This window comes from Phytophthora infestans, genomic scaffold (genome assembly GCF_000142945.1).
Source record: "Phytophthora infestans T30-4 supercont1.12 genomic scaffold, whole genome shotgun sequence".
In the NCBI taxonomy this organism is placed as follows: Eukaryota; Oomycota; class Peronosporomycetes; order Peronosporales; family Peronosporaceae; genus Phytophthora; species Phytophthora infestans.
The window spans coordinates 2,222,896-2,232,485 of NW_003303747.1; the positions used below are offsets into that span (position 1 = coordinate 2,222,896).

Sequence of the window (9,590 nt, forward strand, 5' to 3'; positions counted from 1 at the left end):
ACAAGTTTGGTGTGTACCTGGCATTCCACGCAGGAGCAAAGGGGCAGCCTCTGTCGCGCCACTCCGTCGCTCAATACTTCCGCCAGGTCAAATGCTGGCTTTTGGATGAGTATCCTGTTCAAGGTGGCGCTGTAGCACGACAGCTGCTCAGCATGGGGCGTACCCTTGAACAGCACTGCATCAAGCGTGAAAGTGGTGGGTTCGTCAAGAAGGCTATTGCGTGCACAAAAGAGGATCTCAAGAAGATGATACGCTACTTATATTCAACGGCTCGCTGTGCGTCGGACTACCAAGATGCTGCGTTGTTGTGCCTCCTGTGGTACCTCTTCGGCCGTGCATCAGACATTACGTTCGTCCGGAAGCAGCAGCTCTCCGTCGGAGCTGGAGGGGTTTTCTTTATCCGATTCATCCGCGTGAAGACGTCCGATGAGCAGTCACTGTCACTTTTTCCTGACGCTGACTTCATGACTTGTCCGCTGCTAGCGCTCGCGCTGGCCTTGATTACGCAGGAGTCTCCGTGTGCAGCGTTGCTAAACCATTTGCCGGTGAAGTCGAAGGACGTTCCTGTTGACCTAGCTGCCTCGATACCATTACTGGAACTTCTTGACGACAATAGTGCCCTGAATTCTTCTCAGACGTCGCCAGGTAGCACCACTGTTCACGCGACACCAACAGCTGGAATCCACGCTCTTGTCAACCGCGTGCTCGATCGCGTTGCTGGTCCTGCTGGAGTCGAAGTGTCGCTGACGTCACATTCGTTTCGCCGTGGCGGCGCGCAACACGCGAACGCAAACTCAGAGCTGGCAGCTCAATGGATCTTTGATCGCGGAGCTTGGAACTTGACTACGACTAACAAAGCCTTTGCGTACGTCTTCAACACCCCTAAAGAAGATCATCAAGTTGCTAAGGTGCTGAGTGGGATGACGCCAAAGCAAGCATCTTCTCTCCCGTCCCTGGAATCCTTCGACGCTGCAACACTAGAAAAGGTTAGAGAGGTTAGCCGGAAGCTTTTCAGCTCGAGCCATGATCTGGGTAACAAGGCCTTTAACGTCTGCCCTGATGTGATAGATGTGCTAACAGCAACCCCTCCTCCTCCACTACCCGTCGTTAGTGAAGATCAACGCGAAGACACCTGCACTGAAGACAATTCACCTATGTGCGGAAGCCTCTGGAGTGACGACGACCAACCTGCTTGCATGGTCACAACGGCTCACAGCGTCAAATGAACACGCCAATACCACCGCCGAAGCCATGACTGAAGAAAATGTAAAGGCCAACGCTGCGTTGAATTATCAAACTGCCTTGATTGAAAGGTTAATTGAGGTCAGCCGTAGCCTTGAAGCTCGAGTTAACTCGCTAGAAGCTGCAATGAACAACACCGAAGGGGAAACTTTAGCACGAGATAATCAAGCCAAGCGAGTAAGAGACGAAGATGAAATCGTACCAGTAAAGCGTCGCCGTCGATCCAAGACAATACCGCTTGTTGACACGTGGTTTGCGTGGTACACGGCTGTTCCGCGTGGATGGCAGAGTACTAATAAGCACAAGAAATCGGATTCCAAGCAGCTCGTGGCCTTCATGAGGCTCTTCATCGAAGACGGGTACGCGCTCGACGAGTTATCATCCAGCTACAAAGATACAGTACGTCAGCTCGGAGAGCTAGCGTCAAACAAAGTCACAGTGTTCCTAGGCGAGCAGGGTGTACCGTCAAAGGGATCCAACGCTGTGCTTAAGGTTCTTCGGCAGATGCACCGCGAAGGCAAGCTGAATAGTCTCATCAGTGCCTACCATCAGCGTTTTACCATCGGCAGAGTTGTAGACCCTACACCAACACAGCACCAAAGCATGCTCAAGCTGCTCCCGTAACACAATCCAATCTCTCTGTGTCCTTGTAGCTGGTTCTTATATCATGTCAATCATGTAGAGACCTGCAAGGCATTCGATCATAATTTTTTTACCAATGGGTGGATTTGAACTACCTCCTTCCCTTTCGGGAGCTCTACCATTGAGCTACATCGGTGGGGGTTAGACAACAACAGCACAGGGATACTCATCTGGGTGCTCGACGGGGAATTAACGGTGATCCACTGTTCTTTGTGGCCGCGACATACCCTCTTAAGTGTACCGATGCGCGGTACGCCCCCCTCAATTCACCGTTCCAGGTGGTCAATCGAGCACTGAGCTTGCAGGGCAAAATGGCGCAGTCAATATTGCACCGGCGCCACTCGTTTACGAGGAGTAATTACGCTCAATGAACCAATTAGCGCGCTTTTACGAAACCTCCAAATTTAGGTATTAAGTACGATATATAAAGTTTTGCGATACGTCGGATCGGAGTCGGAAGGTGCTCGGCTGGTCGGAGTCGTTATGATATGGAGACTGCACAACCAAGCTGTACTTGACAACAAGGTCAGTGATACAATCGCTAACGCAATCTGTGGTATATGCCGCCCGCCTCCTGTCAAGCCTACACAGTAGCAAAATCATGGCTATATCAATCATGAGTTTTACGACGGAAATAACTTTTCCGCCAACGTTAGCCACTTGATTGCTAGAAAATTATAATCGAACGACCAGAGAAGACCATATTTTGCGGATGTTGGGTGCCATACCAGTACCGACAACATACGGATTGGACCTAAATAATGACTGGATGTACACTCCAGGAGCAACGAGGTACCCAGATGGATATTACAATCATAAAAGGCAATTGCAGGACCACGACTTTAGATCAAACGTTCCCACGCGTGGTAGCCCTAGACCAAGACTGAAAAAGCGCATCGCAACAGATAGATGCACAAGCAACAATTTTACACCAACACAGTGCGTCCCTCAACTAGAGCGATTTAGACAAATGCTAAACAGCAGATTTGCAGCTCTAAAAGAAGAGCATACAGGCAAGAGCAAGCAGGATCGCTACGACGAAAGTCTCGTGTGGATCGATGGACGTCCGATGTGGGCACGTACAGTCATCACAGCTAGACCGCGGCGGCTGGTCTTGTGACCGCCCGTATCGATTGTAAGTGATGGAAGGGCAAGCCCCCGGGTGTGTATAGAAGCTGGTGTTTCTAACAAGACGGCGAAGGAAGCCGAGGAGAGGGGAACGCGCAAGAGTGGCTAGCAAAATAGCTGGGGGGGATGAGCAGGCGAAGTAAAGATGAGAGTGGCGAAGGAATCGAGAAAGGAGATCAAGGGTGAAGTCGGAAAGGCGGCGCACCAAAGAGACACAAATGTTGCACGACAAGATCCCAGAAGGCGGAGATCAAGTACCAGTAGAATAGGATGCTTTGTACGTACTTTGAAAAATCGAACGCATTCGACGTTGGGAACAGATTGAAGAGTAACACCGGAGACTTTCTAGCAGCCAGAGTAATCGCTGACTCGGTGAGATCCGCAGGGAGAGAGAGAGGGGGAGGGGTATAGGGAGGAAGAGAGAGAGAGAGAACCCAACCAATGAATATAATGAGCGTCCTGATACGTGTTTATTAAGTCGATCGAAAGAGTGACGCGGAGAAGCCACTGCTTAAGCGGTCAGAAACTGTACACCGCCTATTTGCAAGAGCAAGCCCCGCAGCTTATTTGCTACCGGAAGTAAGCGCGCAGGGCTGACACGCACGTAAGTCAGCCGGCGGACCACCAGGCCGGCTATAACCTACCAAAGACTCCGAGAGCGAGCAGCACAAGCACTGCTCCGAGTACCAAGTGTAGAGCACGCGCGACCGTACCTTGTATTTCGGACCGAGAGCTGCCCTGTGCAGCTGGGTGTCAGTGTCTAGTGGTGAATGGAAGTAATTGACCACCGCGGTCATCCGAAGTGCAGTGAGGTGGACGCCGGGCAAGATACCAGGTCGCCGCAGGAAAGGTAAACAGCTTATTCAAGCTTGCAAGCGAAGAAATTAGCAAAATTATACGACATCCAGCATCAAGAACCGAGCGTCATTTGAAACTACATTATTAAACTAGAATCACAGGATCTCTCGCATGCTCACCCGAAAGATCAAGACAGAGTCAAGGGTCTAGATAAAATTAATGTCTCTTTAGAACAATTAGCATAACATCCAAATAGAAGGTCATCTTTACCATCAACAATGTTTCTGTAGTGTGGTGTTCATTGTCACTATAGCTTTAATTTTTCACTAATATTCCCAATCTATGGGTGAAGGCTACCAGCTAGCATTGTGAACCAACAAAAATTGAGCTTTGTTAATCGTTTACAGCTACTGAAATGCCATCTCCATGGTCGTTTAGGTTTTGAAGCATTGCTGGTTTTGCTACCATCGTGTCTACTTCTATCATTAATTCATCAGCAGATCGGTTTATTTAGACTTAATGATAAAAATGGATAATGCGTCCTAATAGCTGAGCTAATTTCAAGTGGACCCGTTTTTGTAAACATTCTTTACTGCGTCACTAATAAATACATGACGTTATATAGAGGCTAAATGGAAGCTCCAGCCGAATGTTAATAAAGCATTTTCGTAGCTTAGTTTTAACCCAAGCAGTTGTGCATTCACTTTAATACATGCTGTTCTCTATCGTAATCGTGAATCGGTCGTAAATAGCGACTATGTTGATGTCCACGACGTTATGAATAGCCATAGGTCTGTGTTAGAGCACGCACAGAGCTCTAATAGTGAGGCTCTGCACAGAAGTGACGTCGTCACTTACAGGTAGATTCATTATTAGTCAATGATAGAGGTCACGGGTTTTGGGCAACGTTAGGCTTGTACGGAGCGAAGAGAAGAGTCAACACTCCGGGAGAAGACCGGGGCGAAGACGCTTGAGGGGAAGAAGGAAAATTCCAAAGTGATTGATTTATCGGAGCTTACACTGTCCTCAGTACCTAGGTCATCTAATCATTTGGTGGATACACTCACCAACACTCGTCCAATCATCCTACTCGTCTAATCGTCGATAGCGTAATTAACGTACCGTAATCATCGCGGGATCGTTTTGGACCGGTTTGGTGATGGGTTTATGGGCACTTACCGTCTGAAACCGGTACCACTCAAAACGCCCCCTCAATGCGAACACGCGTTGACTCCGAGCGCCGTCGTAAATTCCTTGTGATGTGGCCCCGGAAGCGTCTTCGTCATGGTGTCCGCCAGCATCACAGAGGTCTCGCAGTACTCCAGCTAGACCTCACCGCGCTTGACCTCATCACGAATGTGATGGTACTTGATGTCGATGTGCTTGGCCCGACAATGGCTCACTGGGTTCTTGGTCATCTTGATGCATGACTGGTTGTCTTCGAGGATCTTGAGCTCTGGCCACGATTCCCCTGCTGCCGTCAAAATATCGCAAAGTAGGCGGTGAGCCTTCTTGAATAGCTTAACGTAGAGCAAGGTATTCTGCCTCGCTTGTTGACAACGATACACTTGACTATTTTTTGCCCCCCCCCCTCCCCACTCACGGGTGTGCTCATCAAAAGAAACGTGTAGCCCGAAGCTGACTTGCGATTGGAGTAGTCACCAGCCCAGTCTGCGTCAGAGTGCTCGCAGAAATCCACTTTGTCACCGGGCTTGAAGCAGATTCCATGCGACTTAGTTCCTTGTAAATAGCGAAGATGCGGGTCACAGCAGGTCAGTGCTCGACTTGTAGGTTCTCCATGAAGCGAGAAACGTACCCCACGGAAAAGGCAATATCTGGTCGTGTCGCGGTCATCAAGTGCATGAGTGCGCCTACAGCCTTGCGGAACGGAGCGTTCACCTATGTCGATGCGCTGCTTAGGACTAGTCGAGAGCTAAAATCAGCTGGACTCACCACCGCCTTGCACTCATCTATACCAAAACGCTTAAGGATGTCGTCGACATATCGGCGCTGGCACATCGTCACACTGCCGTCAGCGTTGTACACCAATTCGATTCTTAGTACGAACGCATACTTGCCACTGTCGGTCATCTCAAAACGCTTCTTGAGATCGCTCTTGGTGGTTGCAATTAGCTTGGCCGAGCTACCAGTCACCAAAACGTTGTCTGCTTAGACCAGCAGAAGCACACAGTGACCACCCACAATCTTGACGTAGAGACACGGGTCGTATACTGAAACTTGAAAGACGATGGAGCACACGTAGTCGTCGAAAGTCTCGCTCCACACGCGCGATGGTTGCTTGAGATCGTAGATCGCCTTCACCAGCTCCAGGCAGTCGAAGTCACCATCAAGTTCGACACTTTCTGGGACCATGCAGAACACCACTTGTATGTCATACAGGAATGCTGTCACCACGTCCAGATGGTCCAGGGGCCAGCCATGAAACACGACCAAAGCAATGGTCATGCGCAGCGTCACATACTTTACCACGGGCGGAAACGCTTCCGTGTAGTCAATGATGTACTTCTGCTTGAAGCGTTTCGCCACAAGGCGCACCTTGTACTTCTTGATCGAACCATCCACTTTCGTTTGATATTGAACACCCACTTCGTAACAATGGCCCGCTGACCGTTCGGTAACTTGGCAGCTCGAAACACACCGCGAAGTCGCATCGACTTAATGTCGGCACGGATGGCCTTGCGCCAATGCACTTGATCAGATCCGCTCACCGCTTCTTGGAACGTTACCGGCTCAGCTAAATCACCAGCTTCCACTGCGTTGGCACGTGCTCGCCAAAATACAGGCGGAGCTGCGTCATCGTCGTCTTGATCTTTGACGTATTTTTCTTTTTCATCGGCCACATCACGTACATTACGCACACCTGATCGGCGCTTTGTTTGACACTCAAACAAGTTTTCTGAAGCATTAGCTTCTTCTAAACCGGCAGCCTGTTGTGCAGCGCGCGATCTCGTAGTCATGTCGTTACTTGTGCGGGACTTGCGTTTCCCTGAATTCCGTTGGGCCCGCAGCTTCAGTATCGTTGCTGCTGAGAGAGTCGAGGTCGATAACCCGCCGCCATCGCTTGGACTAGCCGTTGAAAATCCAAAGTTTAATTCGTTGAAATTGACATCGCGACTGATCACCACCCGCACCGCCTCGATGTCATAACCTCGATACATCTTCGACACTTCTTCATAACCCATGAACAACCCTTCGCGAGCCTTAAGATCCGACTTGAGTCTCTTTTTCCTCGGAGCTAGGACGTACGTCCGACAACCCAACACACGCATGTGCTTCACACTTGACTTGGACTTGTACATGATCTTCTATGGAGTCTTGTTTTCGATCTTGGGTGACAGTAGGCGGTTCTTAGCGTGGATAGCAGCCACCGCCGCTTCGCTCCAGAAATACTTCTCCAACTTGGCATGGAGCAACATGCTGCGACCAATCGTGTCGATAGTCCTTATATAGTGCCGTTCTTCTGGTGTGCATACGGAACCGTGGTCTGCTGTTGGATGCCTTGATCTTTGTAGAACACCTTGAGTGAGTTTGTCGCGAACGCTCGAGCTCTGTCATGGCGTACGAACTTGACCCGCCTGCCAAATTACGTCTGTACCTTCGTGAGGTAGATCTTGAGGCATTCGTCAGCGTCCGACTTGGCTCGTAAGCAGAAACCCTTCATGCATCCACTGGCTTCGTCAACGATGAGCAGCAAGTACTTACTCCCACCCAACGATTCTTCTTCTATGGGGCCGCAGATGTCGAAATGAAGCAACTAGAACGTGTCGTAGCTGCGTTTGTCGCGGCTACTGGGGAACGGTTTTGGACTATGCTCCCTTGCTGACACCCGCGGCAGACACTTTTTGCCCACTTGACTTCAAAGGTGCCGTGGCATCCTTGATCATGTCGTTGCTGACCATCTTGCGTAGCACGTCGATAGGAGCATGGCTCATGCGCGCGTGCAAGTCAGCGTTCGACTTCAAAGTCACTGCGTTTACCGAGCATAGTGGTGTGCGCAGCCAGCTAAGAACGTCCACGAGGTCTGCTGTAGCCACCGCTTTCTTCGAATCCCTGCGCGCAGCGTGCATGGTTTCGCCGTCGAACACCACTTGAAATTTGCCGCTTTTGTTGATCTGCGGCACCGATAGTAAATTCTTCTTCATCTTCGGCACGCAGAGCGCGCTGTTGATCTTGATCTCGCGCTCATTGCCGTTGGGCAGAATCACGCGCTCGATGATGGTTCCCACACCATTGATAGCAACGTTAGTGCCATCAGCGACCTTCAGCTCGCCTTCATCTCGTTCGTTCAGCATGACGAACTTATGTAGCACAGACATAGGCGCATCGATTTACCAAGTCATTTTTTATTTATCTTGGCAGTTCTTTGGATTTTAATTCAGGTTTCGCTAGGGACGGCACTCGATCTAAAGAAAAACTCTAACATTTTATGTGATTCATTAGTAAGAGCTTGCGCTGGAAAAATACTGGTTCTTCAGTCTTCTATAATTTGTTAAACCTGCTATCTCCTGTTTCATTTCTAATATCACAGAAAAATGTGGTGGTATTCTCTCTTTGAACAAATTTGTTCGTACCCATATGTAAATGAATGCACCACTGCGCTCCAAAAATTGATCATTTGACCTCTTATAACCAATGTCCGGTGGACATTACAAACATACAGAAGAGTATTGCCTGTGGCGGCCACGGGTATCATAAAAACCAATTCACCCAGTGAATGTTGCTTGAAGAAATCTGAAACAAATCTCTCTTTTGAAGTAAAAAAGAGCTTACGGGTGAATTCCAATAAATATCTTCCACTTGTGGCAGCAATTGGAACGATGGCTCATTCGGTTCTCCTTGCTACTTTTGAGCACCAATCACAGTAAGTCCGGTAGTAACGACGCATTCATGGCTCGTCTACAGCTTGAAATATGGCGGGTATTGTTTCATGGAATGCGTGTCGAACAATGTCTTCATGAAGAGCCCCTTTTCTTGACCATTGTATTCTCCTAAAGGGCACACTCTATAACTTACATTCAGCAACTGTGCCATCTTGGCACTCACATTTGTTATCTTGTTGGTTTTTAGTGGAGATCATCGCACTGCGGTCCACGCAGCCTAGTAACGGCAAATTATAAACCCCTTACAGCTAAAATCACTAATCTGTCACTCGCGAATTCAGCTATAGCGAGCCATTTTTTTATCTACGTTTCACGAAGACTTCTTGCGTACCTTCTTCGAAGTCAGGGGAGCTTGGGGGAGAGCGCGCCAAAGAAAAGTGCCGCCCCCGCAGTTCAGACGGATGGAAGCTTCTAAGCTTCCACAGCCGTCCTACATCTGCCTGTTTATTAATTACAATACTATACATTCCATAGTACTACTAACAACCCATTGCAATAAGATAATAATATCACCCAATCGGATACACTCACCCTCCCTCTGGCAACCGCCGCCTCTTCATAGCCTTCATTCTCAAAAAAGCACAGCGGACGGCGAAGCCGGCCGTCCTAACAGGGACTCGCTCGAACCGGTGCCATCTTCGCCTACGGGCCTGGCTTCACTGGAATTGAGTGGGTTCCAACCCGAGGCGGTCACTATGGCTTCATCACGCTCGTCTGCTTCCTCTCGTGATCTCTTGGTGGGGCTCCAGTCTACTGCTGGGCTCGTGCGACTAAGTCACGACTGGCACGCGCCTCTTTGGCCGGGCCGTCATTGGGAACGGCCGCAAACCGTCAGGCTACAGCGAAGTCCGCTTACCGTCGCCACCACCGTCACCTCCG

General features: G+C 49.5%; 1 pseudogene across 1 annotated transcript; it reads right to left on the reverse strand.

The window, feature by feature from the left end:
• Window positions 1-1,955: 1,955 nt before the first annotated feature.
• Window positions 1,956-2,020, reverse strand: PITG_26926 (annotated as a pseudogene). The gene has a single exon. The product of its transcript is annotated as a tRNA-OTHER (tRNA).
• Between the last annotated feature and the right edge of the window lie 7,570 nt (window positions 2,021-9,590).